This window comes from Bison bison, unplaced genomic scaffold, assembly GCF_000754665.1.
Source record: "Bison bison bison isolate TAMUID 2011002044 unplaced genomic scaffold, Bison_UMD1.0 scf7180017864516, whole genome shotgun sequence".
In the NCBI taxonomy this organism is placed as follows: Eukaryota; Metazoa; Chordata; class Mammalia; order Artiodactyla; family Bovidae; genus Bison; species Bison bison.
Genome location: NW_011495069.1, coordinates 9,062,191 through 9,078,478, shown reverse-complemented (window position 1 = coordinate 9,078,478; position 16,288 = coordinate 9,062,191). Strand labels below are relative to the sequence as shown.

At 45.8% G+C, this 16,288-nt stretch overlaps 1 protein-coding gene across 1 annotated transcript in view; it reads right to left on the bottom strand.

Moving 5' to 3' along the window:
• ARID1A (AT rich interactive domain 1A (SWI-like)) overlaps window positions 1–16,288 on the bottom strand; it is a 54,859-nt gene that overhangs the window by 23,721 nt on the left and 14,850 nt on the right. The window lies entirely within an intron of this gene.

The following is a 16,288-nucleotide window of genomic DNA, read 5'->3' as shown; positions in this document are numbered from 1 at the left end:
ATGTGAATGTGGTAGGAACTTCACAACTCAGCCATACTCACTTGAATGACAAGTCCCGGATGAAAAAAGTCCAAATGCACAGACCGAAGAGACCAAATCTGCACTAGCACTCTGTCAGCCTAGCCTAACGGGCCCACGGCCACGGAGGGAGGCTGCTCCCAGGCTGGAGAATGGGAGGAAACCCTGAAGAACACAGAAGAGGCTGGGAAACCTAACCTTTGATGAAAGGCAGGTGGTAGGAAAGGAGGCAACAGTTTTGACAAACTTCAAGGAAAAGACAAACTTTAGGAATGACTTAAGACAAATAAGTTTTGGGGAGGCCTGATTTTTCATAAAGCCTTCTTTAAAGCAACATTTATATGTCAAGGATCAGAGGAAGAAGAGACTACCTCTATCAAACACCTCCCCCGCCCCAAATATTCAGTACAATGATTCTCTTTCTTTCCTTCAGTCTTTACTAAATAGAAAGATGGGTGATCTGACCCACCCAGACTTGTTCCAATGAGGGGTCTTCGTCCAAGAGATTAAATGCCAACCCTCCCTAGAGAGCAGTGCTGGCTGAAATGCCAGGAACGAATCAACACACAGAAGAGGCTGCCTCTTACTCCCCAGTCAGGGTTTAAGCAGGCACTAAGGAAGAAACGGGCTTCCCGTGTGGCTCAACGGGTAAAGAATCGCCTGCAATGCAGGAGACCAGGGTTCGATCCCTGCGTTGGGAAGATCCCCTGGAGAAGGGAAGGGCTACCCACTCCAGTATTCTGGCCTGAAGAATTCCATGGACTGTATAGCCCATGGGGTCACAAAGAGTCGGGCACAACTGAGTGACTTTCACACTTCAAGGAAGAAGAAAGAAAAGACAAGGAGACTGGCACTATCCTACAGTTTGGGACCATCATCCTGCCTGGACTACATTCACTGTGGAAAAGCAGAAACCGCTCTGGGAAAGGCTCAGAGAACTCTTATTTCTTACCCCCTACCCCAAGTTTCCAAAAAAAAAAAACAACAAACCCTCACCAAACTCCCTCTTCCCTTTTTCTACAGGTTATTACTCTGTGGACAATGAATAATTTCTTTCTGGTACCTTCTGACTGCCTGGTGGGGAATGCACAGTAGAGAAAAGGTCAGACTCTTCTTGTCTCCAGGACGCTTTTCAGGGCCCACCCACCTCCAAGAAGAGATCCCATACATGTACATGTTGAATTTCATAAAGAAAGCTCTGGGAGACCAAATCTCCAAATTCAAAGAATGTTAGAAAGAGGAGTAAAGCAAGATCCTTCATATCTTCCTCTTGAAGGGACTTAGAACTGACATGAATACATAACTCTCAGGTGTTCAACCCAAGGGTACATGGCTGTCTCACACTTCATTCTCGCATCATTTTCTGGGGTAGGGATCATGCCCATTTTAGCAAAGAAGCAAGAAGCTCAGAAGTTAAATGACTTGCCCAAGGACAGAAAACTGTTAAACAGGAGAACTGGGTTTAAACCCATATTTCTGACTCCAAAGCCTGCACTCTTCCCACCATAAGGTGGGAGCTTGCCAACATCAATGGCTGGGCTCCATGCTCCACACAACATGAGGCAACAGCTTGTCTCCAGACATGCTGGGTGGTTAGCTACATGACTCTAAGAGGCTAACCTCACTCGGCATCACTTAGTTCTTTGCAGAAGAAAAGAGCAAAACCAGACAATTCAGCTCCCCAAGTCTACCATGCTGTGTGTCCCTCTCTTTCCTAGCCACTCTTCCTTACTAAACTTTCTTTCATGGTTATTTCAAGTCAGCCCTTTCACCTGTAACTTTCTTGATTTAAGCCTACTTTTTCTAAACTAAAGGGTATAGTACTTTCTCTCACCTCTGGGTCCTCAAAAGGGTACTTAATGGATGGATCGGGGAAGAGAATGACTCAGAATCCGGGGAGATAAGCAGAAGTCCCATGAAAGTAGCTATGTGATCTCAGCCTGTGCTCCTGTGCCCTAACCCTACTATCAGGCACAAAGGTGGGGCTCAGAGAGAGAAGTCAACACATTCCTGGCCTCCAGGTGGCCTCATCTCAGATAACTTCAAACCCCCACACTTTTTCCCTCACCCGGCCCTGTGACCACCCTTCCAAACTGCAGGACAATTGGGTCTTGCTGAGCAGCCCCAAACTACAACATGGGAAAGCTCCTTTCCAGGGGCATGAGCCAAGCAAGGTCCAACCCCCTGCCCACAGCCGTGCCCAACAATGGGGCAACAGAATGCGCCTTAACAGCACCGGGCAGCCCATTTCCCAGCCATCAGTGAGAATCGGGTGGGAAGACCAGTTGTGTGAAGTTGCACCACCAGTGCAGCGACTACCGACTAGAGTTGTTTTCTGCCTTGGGAACTTCAAAGACAAGAACAGCTTCGTGGGGGCAAAGCCTCCACAACCACAGTATAACTTCCCTGATCCCCCCCTCCCTCCACAGACAAAGCAGAGTCCCTTCAAGATCCCCCAGAGCCAAAGTTCAGGACTGGTGGCACTATGCTCAATCTGCCCCTCTCCTCACTAGCCCGTGGGGTGAGAGCCTCCAATGTTACTACTAATGCCAGGCCCACAAAAGATAAAATGCTTGATAAATATTACTCAAAAGCATCCTCTTTAGATCCAATCTCTATTAGTCTCTCTCTCTTCTTTAACAGTCCTTCCCTCACCCCAACACTGTACCTTCACTCTAGACCTCCACAGTTGAAGGAGGGACTCGGGTGTTGTCATCAAGGGAACTGACTTTCCCGACTAAAACTGAGAAGTGTAATGCTGAAAGGACCTCGGCCGCCTGGTAAGAACTCTTGACAGAATTGCACTAAAGGGAGGAATGTCTGGAGAGGAGGCTGTTGGGAGGCAGGTCTGTGTGTCCCTGGAGAAATTTCCATCAAATTACAAAAATACAAGAACCCACTGTCCTAATCCACCTCAGCAGAATCTCTTGAGGTAGGTCTGACCCTTTGAGTGAAGGTTGAGGGCGCCGCTGAGGTGAAAAGAGGGGAGAAGAAAGAGTGCTGGGCTGCTGGCATTCCTACAGTGGGCACCCCTTCAGACAGCAGCTCAGCCACTGCAGCAGCCATTGATTTTCCAGGGGTTGATACTCTGCTCCCACAGATCTGCTCAGCTGGAGGCTGAATCACATTGAGCGCTTCTGCTCATCTCCCTGCACTGGCCCCTCCCCAAACCAGTCAAACAAACACCAAACACAATGTGAGCTGGCAACAGAGAGATGGTGCTCCCCACACACATCCCCACCCCCAGAAAAATCATAAACACCAGTTCAAGGGAACCAAAGCTACATGGGCAACCCACAAGACGCTGCCTGGGCCAACCCACAGACCCCAGAGAGCCTTTTAATCCACTGCCCAACATCCCCACAGAGATCTTTCTAAAGATGCAGACATTCTACAGAAAAAAATCCAGGTTCCCAACTTGTGAAAACAACAGATGCTAGAACTCCCAGAGGGCGCTGATGGATTGAAACCCTGCTTTCTGGTTTGTCACAGACCCCACCAGGTCCGTATGATACCCATGTTACTACCTGAGCAGTCTTCTGACACACACCCCTCCCCCTACCAGGGTTTCTCACTTAGGCCAAGACAGAGAATGTCTTCTCTAGTCAAAAACCACCTCCTGGCCAAAAATGTACAGCGTGTTCTAAGGGTCACTAGCTAAGACTCAAATTTGAAGAAAAAAAAAAAAGAAACTAGGGCAGAGCTGGGTCTGAGTTAGAGCAGTCAAGACCGGTGCATATTTATGGAAAAGGGCTATTCTAATCCCAGCAGGAAAAGAGCACTGTAAAGCTAGAGAAGGCAAAGAAGTGAAGAACTCCCTACTTTCTCCAAGTCCTGCATTCCATCAGGAAGGCCAACCACACAGACCATGTTCCTTCATGGTCATCAGCTTGGATCCTTGAACTTGAGCAAGCAGACTAGGAAAAGGGGGGCAGGAAAATAACACAGAAAACACAGTAGAATTCTGGGTCTGAGAAGTGTAAGGGGGAGGGGTACTGCCTTAAGCTTCCACCTCCTTTGGCTGCTCCTCAGAAATATAGCAACCAGAAAACAAGGAGGATGCGATGTGCACCGGCGGGGAAGGTGAGCTTGGCACTGCGCTGAACACAGTGCAGACCGAGGTCTGGGGGGCTGGATGGCCTCCTTGGTTTGATATTTAAAGCTCTAAATGTGTATCTCCAGTGGTCTTCCTTACCATGACCTACAGGTCTAGATAAAATCCAAAAATTTAGAAGGAAGAAGTGGAACAAACAAATCTGAGTGGGAAATGGATAGACTCTTAAACCAGAAAAGACAGCCATCAACCCTGAAGGCCTTTAAAACCAAAAACACCAACTCTATATATAGGGAAAGACACGGTCAAGTCCTAAAGGTAGAAGACGAAGCAGGGGGAAGAGGAACGACGCGCACTCGTGACAGCAGTGCCTCTGCGCACAGGTCCTCGGACTACTGGAACTCGACTTCTCTCCTACCTTTCCCCCAACCATCAGGAGATCACCTTCTCGCATCTCGGTAAACAACATTCAGTGTTCTTCCCACATCAAAGCTGGCCTTCAGGAAGGGACAGATAAGCTGTCAGCTTACGCCTCCAATGCCCAGTTCCCACCTGCAACAAGGCGAGGTTTCTTAGCCCCCTTGGGAAAAGTCAAATGGGAAGCAAGCTAACAGCGTGGAGGTGAGCTCCACCTCAGGGCAATCAGAGATTACGTCACAATACCAGACAATTCCATGCTGACAGCAGGTGTGGAGGAGGAATAGGTTCTGGCTACCGAGGTAGACAGAACAAGAGATCAAGCAGTGGCCCCCAGAGGGACAGCCCTAGATCACATACCAGTTTCATCACAGCTTTTAGGTAGAACACCAAATATCTTAGAAATATGAGAAAAAGACAACAGAGCTGATTCTGTGCTTGATTTATCAGGTATGTTAACATAGCTCCACACCTATGGGTCCTCCCCTCTGGGCCCAGATTCTCACTCTGCTGCAGGGGGCCCTACTGGTTTCTGTAAAGACAGCACTGCTAGGCAAACTTTGTTCAAAAACCCCAAGATACCCCTCACCCTCTGCTGCTTCTCACCCTCTTCCCCAGAAAGACAAGACACAGCTTGGCAGTCCCACACCTAGGGGCTAGCTTTTGGATTTTGGTTGGTCTTCTTGAAGGAGGACAATGGCAGAACCAGGGTAGGTACCTCACTGAGGTCGTCTCCCAAACGGCTTTGCAGAAGGTTGTAAAAGCACCAACAGGAGAGAAGGGGAAGAGGAGATAAAGATGGAGGAAAGCCACTATCACCAAGGCAACTGAGTTCATCCATATGTTGACTCGGGAAATTCAAGAAATTCGAGCTTTTGAGGTTTCTTCCTTCCAGAATAAATGCTTCCTACATCTTCCTGGGGAGCAGACCCAAACCCAGAAGCTATAGTATCATTACCTTTGCCTAGAAGTTTCAATCTCACACCTCTCCATCCCACCTCCTTTCCTTTCTCCAAAGAGAAGAATATATGGAAGACAAAGTCTGTCTTTTTAATATGGCATTCTTCCTTCTCTTAAAGGAGCTTTTTGCAGATCCTTTATAGGAGTTGGTCCTAATAGTAAAAGCAATGGGCTAGAAGTCAGGGAACCCCATGTTCTCAGTTACTGAATGACCTTGGGCAACTCCTATACCCTTTCTGGGCCTTAGGTTCTCGTATATGTAAAGTGTGGGGTGAAAGGGGACGATGGTGTTTGTGTTAGTGTGGTGAATATTCTGTGGAGTAGCTCATGCTGCCTCCACTCTGCTCTTTTCCTAACTGCAGAGGTTAAAAAGCTAAAAACTACATTTCCCAGAATCCCCCTGCAGATGCTTTTGGCTACAATTTAGGTTCTGCTAATTAGAATCAGACTCAAGATTAGATCAAAGTATGGCAGTGGCCATACTTCTGTCTCCTTCCCTTGTTTCTACAGGAGCATTTTGGTTTCATCTTCCAGTTAACTGGGCGCTAGTTCTGGTGGCTGCAGCTGCTGCTGCTTGATTCCAGCTTACCAATCCCTAGATAGCAGACGAACAGCACGCAAGCTGATAGTGGCTCCCAAGAGGAGGTTCCCTTGGTGGGTCAAATCTAGGTCTAGATCCCGATTCCCAGAGGACAAGCCCAGAGGCACGCTCCCTCAATCCTTCGACCAATCTTCAAGCCCTATTTGCTATATTAAACCCTTCTCTATTAAACTACCTAGGGTTTAGTATGGCCTAGGTTCAGTGTAGAAACCACTGTCTCTGACATAATTTTGTCAGACGACACGAAGAGTAGTTGTGAAGATGAAAGAAATTATTCACAAAGCATATTCCCTAAGTCAGAATCTTCTGAGGAAAAATGGGCAAGATGGGGAAGCCTAGAACTTTAAAATACATTTGTCCAGGACAACTTCCTTCACTTCTTCCCTTTTTACCATCTTCCTGTACTTTCTCCCTCCCACTCTAAGCTCTGGGGGGGGAGCTGAATGGCTCACAGAAGATGGAAGGCTGAGTCAGCACATGCTTTCCTTTCCATCCCTATATTCTCTGCAAGCTTTTACTCTGCTGAGGGTAGCATTACCTGCCCAACCCCAAGTAAGTATTCTCTGGGCTTGGGCTAGAGAGGGCACCAACTGTCTTCCTCAGAAGCAGGAAATATGTTTACATAATCCAGGGGGTAAAGAACCAGGGCACAGCCCTGCACAGCTAATGACCAAAGACACGTTTGGCCCATACAAGATCCTAGTTTATCTTCTTATACCAATTTCTGGTTGAAGTAACAAACCACCAGCTTCCTGTAGCAGGAGTGGGGACAAACTGAAAAAACAAGGTCAAATTCAAGTGGCATGCTTGGTGGGACGCGGTATTTCCCACCAGTCGTCAGCAATGTTAACTAAGCCCAGGAGCCATCACACTAGAGGTGAGGCTCGGTTAGTTTTCAGAATGAAGTTTTCTGAAGAAAACAAAAGGTTCCAGCAAGAGGAATCTGTGTGAGACACACAGGCAGGAAGCAGAGCTGAGCCACCAGCAACTAGAATAGAAACAGGAAACGGGCCCAGGAACAAGCATACAGTAATCTGCTGCAAGCAGCACCGGCTCCGGCAGGCACCAGGCAGTGTCAGGGTCGGAGCAGCGTGACTAAGATGGAGAAGCAGATTGGCCGGTCTGCCAGAGCACAGGCACTCTAGAGAAGGGATGACTACCTGCACAGGGTACATGCTGCTCTGAGCACTCTGGGCAGATGTGACAGAGCGGGTGGGGATTTCCTTTTTGAGACTTTGTAAGAGCACCTGGGTTACAATTCAAGGGGACCGAGCACAGATACACAGTCAGATATAAAGAAAACAGGTCACCGACCTCAGAATGGCTCAGCTTCTCTGGGTACCAAAATTGCTAGTGACATTTCAGTTATCCCTTAAAAAAAATAAGCCATCAAAAACCTAGGCAAAGACTGTTGGTCCTGCCTCCTCTTACCATGAAATGTAACAAAAGGGAACATAGTGTAAAACTTAAATCCTTCAAACATTCCAGTTTATTAAGCTTTTAGAGAATTTCTGTCACCTCTCCTACCCCTCACCAATAAACCTAGACAATGAAAAGCAGGTCCCCAAGCTCAGGCAGGTCAACAAAGGTTTACTAAGATTTGCCTAACACAGGTATCAGACACAGGTCTGAATGCTCAAGCAGAAGCACCAGCATAATGCTACACCAACATGAAGAAAATGGGAAGAAGTCCCAGAGAAGGTATTTCACAGCTAGGTTTTGAAGCCCAAGTAGAACTTTGTTGGACATTAAAAAAAAAAAAAAAAAAAGGTGGTGGGGGAAGAGTAATAGAGATGACACACACCTTAAGCCAAAGGACAACAGCTCTGTGAGGACCGGGAGCTGTGAGGAGCTTCAAGGCGCCCCCGAGTGGCCAGAGATGAGGCTGTGAGGCATGCTGGGAGTGGCGGATGGCCCCATAATAGGTTCTGGGCTGTAGGTACAGGGAGCCAGGGCTCCCAGAGCACACACAAAACAACTAGTTTACTAGACGTGGTAACATTTATTAGAGGAGACCGGTGGGCTACAGTCCATGGGGTCACAAAAAGCTGGACAAGATTGAGCATGCTTGCATGTGTGCGCACGCATGTGGGGGCGTGCGCGCGCGCACACACACACACACACACACACACACACAGCTTCTGGCAAGGTATTTCACTTACAAATTTTACTCAGCTTTCAGGGTCTAACTCTTCCTTGCTCCAGAACCATAAGACACATGAACCAATAAAGCTGGTGTAGGGCCCAAGAATCTCCATTTCTCACAAGCCCCCAGGTAATGTCTGTGCTGCTTGATAATGGACCACATTTTCCTCAGCAACAAGGATCTGACTGATTAAAGTTTCACCATTAATCAGAACACTGTTTAAGAAAAAAGGCACAGAACAGAGCTTGCTCCCATACAATACTAGGGAACCAAAGAACCATTCTTGTCAACTTTTCATTGTTGGAGCTGATGCCCTGCTTGGTGAACTCCTTCAGCAGGCCTGACCTATAGATTTAACCACCTTCCCTCTTCCACTTCCTCCCTGCCCCTTCAGTTCACAACTCATCTATGCTTCCATCACAGGGAGGGTTTGGGGGAAGAAAGGGAAATGGATGTCCATTTACACTCCTCCTTTTACGACAAATCTAGTAAATGAAAAAAAAAAAATCTAGTAAATGATAAATGACAAAGGGTTGAGACTTTTGGCTAAATATTAAAAGAGAATTAGATTGTCCATGCCTTTCCTTTGCTGGGCGGGATGCTAAAGGAAATATTTCATCTGAATTATCAGAGAAAACTGAATTCAAATTCTAACTCCAACCCTTAGTTTCCTATGTAAAATAGAAGTGATTATTAAACTTAGTACATTTCAATTCCTGCTCTTCCAGGAGGATTCACTATGGCTGAAGATCCTTTCCTGGCCTCACACCTGTCCTTTAAGATTCAGATTCTATAAGAGTTCCTTTCCATTTTCTCATTCCAGATCACTATAACCCAAGCTCTCATGATACGAGAACATCACAGTAGTAAAGCTTGAGTGTGAATAGGTACCCTGTTGTTAAGTAGAAATATAAAGGAGGGCTTGGAAACTCAAGCTATAAAAGAACACCTTTCGATAATTTAACAGACATTAAAAATCCTATTTCTACTTACTTCACTCCTGGTATCAACAACTTTCACTCCTGTCCAACCAGTGCAAGCAAGTATGGTCTAGATCTTCAATAGCAGCCTCTAAGACTTTTTCAGTCAAGGATATAGTGTCCCTTTTAAGCTAACCCAGTGCCCTTGATTCCCTTCTCTTGTTAATTCCTGGAGGATGTGCCTGTTTATATCTTCCTAACACTCTGGCTGTCCAAGGGACTCTCAAGAATCTTCTCTAACACCACAGCTCAAAAGCATCAATTCTTCAGCACTCAGCTTTCTTTATGGTCCAACTCTCATATCCACACATGACTACTGGAAAAACCATAGCTTTGACTATATGGACCTTTGTCAATAAAGTAGTATCTCTGCTTTTTATTATGCTAAGTTTGTCATAGCTTTTCTTCCAAGGAGCAAGTGTCTTTTAATTTCATGGCTGCAGTCACCATCTGCAGTGGTTTTGGAGCCCAAGAAATAAAATCTCTCACTGTTTCCATTGTTTCCCCATCTATTTGCCATGAAGTGATGGGACCGGATGGCATGATCTTAGTTTTCTGAATGTTGAGTTTTAAGCCAGCAATTTCACTCTCTTTCACTTTCATCAAGAGGCTCTTGATGTGGTGTCGGAGAAGACTCTTGAGAGTCCCCTGGACTGCGAGGAGATCAAACTAGTCAATCCTAAAGGAAATCAGTCCTGAATATTCATTGGAAAGACAGATGCTGTAGCTGAAGCTCCAATCCTTTGGCCACCTGATGCGAAGAAATGACTCACTGGAAAAGACCCTGATACTGGGAAATACTAAAGGCAAGAGGAGAAGGGGATGACAGAGGATGAGACGGCTGGATGGCATCACCGACCCGATGGATATGAGTTTGAGCAAGCTCCGGGAGTCGGTGATGGACAGGGAAGCCTGGCGTGCTGCAGTCCATGGGGTCGCAGAGTCAGATATGACTGAGTGACTGAACTGCACACTCCAGCAGTGACTTCACTATTTTGTACCCTATCTGCTTTATACACATAAGAATCTTGAGATGAAGCTGAGGAATTTGGGCCGATTCAGCTGACTCCTCCTAACATGCCTTTCAAGAGTCCTCTTCACCTTTACACCCTTCCCTTACTCATTTCCTTCCCTCCAGCTTCAGAAATCAGGGCCTCTCCCTAACTTAGAAGGATCCCAATAAACTGCTTCATGACAAATTCAACTTTACATTCCTTGACAATACATTAGATGCAGACCATCTTTGTCCCTTTCCTTGGCTTCCAGAAATATGACACAACCCTGGGCCCCCTCCAACCTTTCCAGTTATGTGCTGGGCACTTCTACTCAGTGACCCAAGCACAGTCCAGCACGCCATCTGACTCCTCGCTCCACGCTGCATGGCCGGGGAGGTTAACTATTAACCACTATGCAGACAACTCTCAAACTCTATCCAGACTCAGCTCTTACCTGAGTTTCAGCCTCCTAAATTCCAACTAGTAATGAAGCATCCATTTTTAGACATCTCATTGTATGGAACTTAACTTCTCCTCAAAGGTGAGTTTCCCTATTAACCTTCTATTTTTGTCAATGAGAGCCCCACCCTCCCCAAACCTGGTATATCAAGATTGTTATATTTTCCAGCCAGTAGAATCCACTTGTTCCCAGTTCTATAGATTCTTTCCTGAGCGCCTCACAACTAGGACTAGGTAGCTACGTAAATGAGGCTGAAGAGCAGAACTCCACTGAACGCTAGAATTATTTCAATAGTTTAACTCATCCCCTTGCTTGCAGACTACCACCTTTCCAAACCATACTACACACCAGTGGATCATTTTTGTTAAAACATTAGCTTCATCATGTTATTGCCCTAATTACGTATCTGCAGGCCTATGAGATCAGATCCAAGTGGCTTACTTATCGTACCAGGGCTCCAGCCCCTGTGATCTAGCTTTCCTTCCTGTTCCTGCCCACCTCAGGAAGCCTGATCCTGACCAGCCCCCCAGAAGTCATCCACACTGCACCCCACCCCCACCGAGCCTCAGCCCAGCACTTTTCCTTTCCACCCCACCCAAGACACCCGTATCTAGTTCATTCTAATTGAATTTCTGCCGTGATGTCCCCTCTACAACTTTATTTTCTTATGCTTATTTTTAATTGATTGATGATTACTTTACAATATTGGTTTCTTTCATACATCAGCATGAATTAACCGCAGGTGTACACACGTTCCCTCCCTTGTAAATCTCCCTCCCACTCTACTCTTTAGACATAAATGGATCACTGATTTCACCAAACCCTGATAGCACTCACTGTAACATTCAGGCACACATTCTTCTATTTTACCAATGAAACAGAGGAGGATCCCTGAGGGTTACAACCATATCGTAGTCAGAATCACCCACTTAAGAGTTCAGGTTACCTCGTAAGTCATAGGAGTTCAACCCTTCCCTGATGCGTCTAGGTCTTCTATACAACAACCAGAGCAAATGGGGCGCCAGAATTTACTCCAAAGACAGGCAGTTTACCTACTTTTCTTTCTGAAATATCCTCAATCCTCCAGATCACAAAGGAATCTGTATGTCACACTTGGGCTTAGACCTACAGGAATCAAGTAGTCAGAGGTAGTGTAACTTGTGAAGTTTGATTTTTTTAAGATGACCACCCTGGTGATTATGTTGAAGATGGACTTGGAAAGAAAAGAAACAGCTCAGGACTCTGCAACAAACAAACACCAGGTAAGAGATAATGGGAGCCCAACAGAAAGGCAATGAGGAAGGACAAGGGATCCAGTGATGAGTGCCAGAGAGCAAAGAGTCCCCAGGGTGGAGCTGGCAACGCAAGAGGTGCCCTAACACAGGAATAAACTGCAGGGGTCCCAGCTGCAGGCAGTCGGGTCAGTCGGGTCTCTCCCAGGTCTCTCTTCCTTCACCCATTTTCAACCCAGTCTTCCCTTCAGATCAAGAGTCAAACTACAGCGTAAGTCACCACTATTACTCACGTTGCCATTGTGGCTTCCCAGCCCAGTAGTTTTTTCTTCCCTTTTTAAAGGACCACCAAAGCTCACTGCTATTCATTCAAGTATGGTCTTAAGATCTACAGCACCACTTGAGAGTTTGCTAGAAATGCAAATTCTTGGGTTCTACCCCACAACTACTGAATCAGAATCTCTGGCTGGATGTCAGTAATCTGTGTTTTAATTAATCTCCAGATGATTCCTAATGCATGCCTAAGTTTGAGAAGCAGTGATATAGCTAACTTCCCCAGATCAAAGCTTTTAATCCTATATCCATTTTGCACCACTAAATGGAAACTCTATTCCAGGTACACTTGCAAGACTAACATGTAAATTTACAAATGTGCCTCAGTAAGAAAAACTCGGGAAGCCATCATTACTCTTAAGGAAACCACATACACTTGAATGAATCACTTAAACAGAAGCTTTTCAAGACGCAACTATTCCAAGTCATTCTCAGAAATGACTATAATCAAAAGTCAGAAACCAATTTTCAGATGAGTCCCTTACAGATTTCGCCCCTAAATAAAGAAAACTAAAGACTTAATGAAACACCATGAGATTTGCTCACCTACCCCTTACAAGAACATTTTTTTTTTTGGGCGGGCCGGGAGCCGCACTGTGTGGCATGTGGGATCTTATGTTTTCCTGACCAGCGACTGAACCTGTGCCCCCTGCAATGGAAGTGTGGATTCTAGACCCTGGACTACAGCAGGGAAGTCCCAGGAACCTTCTTAACATGGGGTGAAGTGAGACTATTTCACAAGATAATGACAAATTCTAACCCCACTTCTTCCTAAGGCCACTGTCAGGAAGCACAAATAAATTAATTCATCCTCTAAAATGAAGTTTGGGCGGTCCCATAACAGTCTGTGATGACTGTCTTGCACTAGCAGGGAAAACAACAATTTGGTAATATGGTCAAGTTGTACCCTGTCAGTCATACACTTTTTGGATGAGCAATGAATCTGCTCAGGTGTACCTATTCGATGAGTTGGAACTATTATATGACAAGCTCTATAACAGCAATGAGCAAGACAGAGCAAGTCTGACCCTCAGTGAGCTTGAAGTAAGTAACAGAAATTACCCTTGAGATGAGCACTGACGAGAAGCATGGTGCTGAGCCGGTCTGCTGTAGTCGAGGAACCCGACACAGTGTGGACTTGAGAGGATGTCTACCAGGGCTGCCAACCAGAAGCACCCGCACAGCTTCTCACAGGCCAACGCCCAAGCCGTACCCCGCGCCAAACAAACCAGAATTCTGTGAACCCTGGCCATGGGTTTTAAAAATCATTTGTTCCCCCAGGTAATTCTAACATGCAGGCAAGGTAGAGAACTACTGGTCTTGGGTATGGTGAGACACGGTTTGGGGTACAGAGGTCACTAAGACAATGCCTGCCCTCCAGGAGATTTCTATCTAGTGGGAAAGACCCAACAACCCAGAGGTATTAGCAAAATGCTCTAGCAACACGGAGCAAAAAACCCTCAGATCCAGCATGATGCTTCTCTGGGCACAGGATGGGGAAGTGATCACAATGGATTATATAAGGTGCTTTTACCTGTGGCAGCAAGGTTTGGCTCAGGCACCTAATTATTCTTTATACCTTTTCATACATCTTAAATATTGCAGGCTTTTAAAAAAGTAAAAATAAAAAATGCCTTTAGTCAGTGAAGGCAACATGGAAATTATTTAAGCTGAATTTTGAAGCTTAAGGGGTTTTCTGAGGAAATGATTCTGAAGATGTAGTCTGAAATATAAACAGAAAAAGTCAGAAGGAAAAGTACCTTAGGCAAAGGGAAAACTGTATGCAGGAGCTGGAAGTGGAAAAGGCATGGGGCCCCACAGAAACTGAGAGAAGGCAGAAAGCAAAAAAAAGGATGAAGCAGAGGTTCTTAGGGGCTTCCCTGGTGGCTCAGACAGTAAAGAATCCACCTGCAATGCAGGAGACCTGGGTTCGATCCCTGGGTTGGGAAGATCCCTTGGAGGAGGGCAAGGCAACCCACTCCAGTATTCTTGCTTGGAGAACCCCCATAGACAGAGGAGCCTGGTGGGCTACAGTCCACGGGGGTTGCAAAGTGTCAGACACCACTGAGTGACTAAGTACACATACAAAGGTTCTGAGAGTGCCATTCTTGGTCTAGCAGCATCAAAAATTTGTTAGAAATGCAAATTCTCAGGTCTCACTCCAGACTTACTAAATCAGAAAGAGGTGGGGAGGCGGGGTGGATTTTGGATTTTATTCTTAATCAAAAATAATTGAGAGGTTTTAAATAGAGGAATAACATAATCAGGATAACAGTAACTAAATGGTCTGGCGTTAATAGCTCAGCAAAAACCCCTCAAAATCTAATTTTTGTAATAATCAGGATCAGAAACCATACTGAGTCTTTAAATCAAGGGTCACAATCATAATGCCTTTAGGGCTAAGCTGAAAGGGTGCCTGAGTGGGAAGAGGGATATGAAAAACTGAAGGGGCTGCCCTCCAGTCAGCAGAGCATCTGCTCTGTAGCCAAACACAAACACGTGCTGAGTGGAGGGATACACTGGTGAACCTAGGGCCCCCTTAACACAGCTGCTTAAGAAAGGAGCGGGCTCCTTGCAGGGAATCCCGCCTTCTCCTTTCTTCAGATGTGACTATTTCCCCAGCCTGGCTAGGCAAATCTGGCATCAAACCAGAAAAAATTTCAAAGAATAAACCACCGTTTGTTTCTTTGTCTAAGTAGCAGAGGGATAAAAAGCAATTCAACAAACAAGATGCCAATAACCCGGCCAGTTTGCCTCCCACATGGAGCTTCTACTACTACAGAACAAATGACCTGTTTGGATGAACCCAGGGCAGAAGCCTGAACCTGGGAACGCTCCTTGGGATGGGCTACCCAGGAACAGCTCTCTCCTGGGTCCAAGAGGCTACAGGCTACTGGTGTCTTCACTTCAGTAGGTCATATCAAGCTCTTGTATTCAACAGCATAAGGCTCTCAAGCTTTAACAGACAATGTGTTTGTATGCTAGGTTTCTCAGGACTAAAACTACCAAATGCAGTTCAACCAAAATGTCACCAGAAACAAGCAGAAACTTTCTGATGAGGCACAACTTACAGCATGGGCAGAAATCTACCGATTTGGGTTCTTGCTACAGTAGTACCTCACCCGGATAGGTGATGAGGGAGTGGTTACACAGTTCTGACTGAATCAGGTTAAAAAGCACATTCCAGTGAAGTTTAGGATGCAAAACAGGATTGCAACAGACGTTAATGAGAAGGGAACAAGAGTGATTGCCTTATTCAGACACTTCCTCCCTCAACCCCTCAGCTGAAATAGTCAACAGTCTCCGAAGGCCTAGCTGACAATAGCGATTCATCCTGGCCTGGAATGCCGGAATTACAGGTGCTGAGGGACTCCACAGACCTTGTCCTACTAAGGTTACGGCTTAGAGATCTTCAGGGGAAGCCATGGGGCCTTCATGATAAAGTGAGTTCCCATCTCCTACCTTAAAGATCCAGAAAACCATTTTCTTACAAGTCAGAATAATGGAAGAGACAAGCTTCAAATCCAAGTAGAATAAAAATTTCACAAGAATCTTATTCTTACCTGCGGCTGAATTTCCATCTCCTAACTGAAGCCAGATTTGTTAAGGAAAGGTTTGCTACCTACAGTCTTCTCAGGACAGTCCATTTTATTCCTGTGCCCAGCCTGAGGGACTTGCCGACATGTAGTAACAGAGCTAAGACCAAGGGAAAATGCTCCCAGGACCAGCCTACTATTAAATAGTTGGTGTTACCTGCCTTTGAGTATTGAGTATAGTTCCTTGAAGATGATGGTCATTACAGCCAATGTTTATGAAGGCCTAACAAGCACCAACGCTCTCTTTATACTAATATTAACCTCTATGAAGTGGGTACTTTTAGTTTCATTTTACAGATGCAAAAGCTAAGGCATGGACAGATTAAGTGACTTGCTCAAGGTTACAGTTAATGGCAGAGTCAAAATGCAGATCCAGGGCTCTAGAGCCCAAGCTCTTCATCAGCAGACCATACTGTCTTTTTCAGGATACTGTCTGTCCATTCTATAAACACTGCATCAAGCATCTGGCACCAAAAACTCTACTAGACAAAAGCAT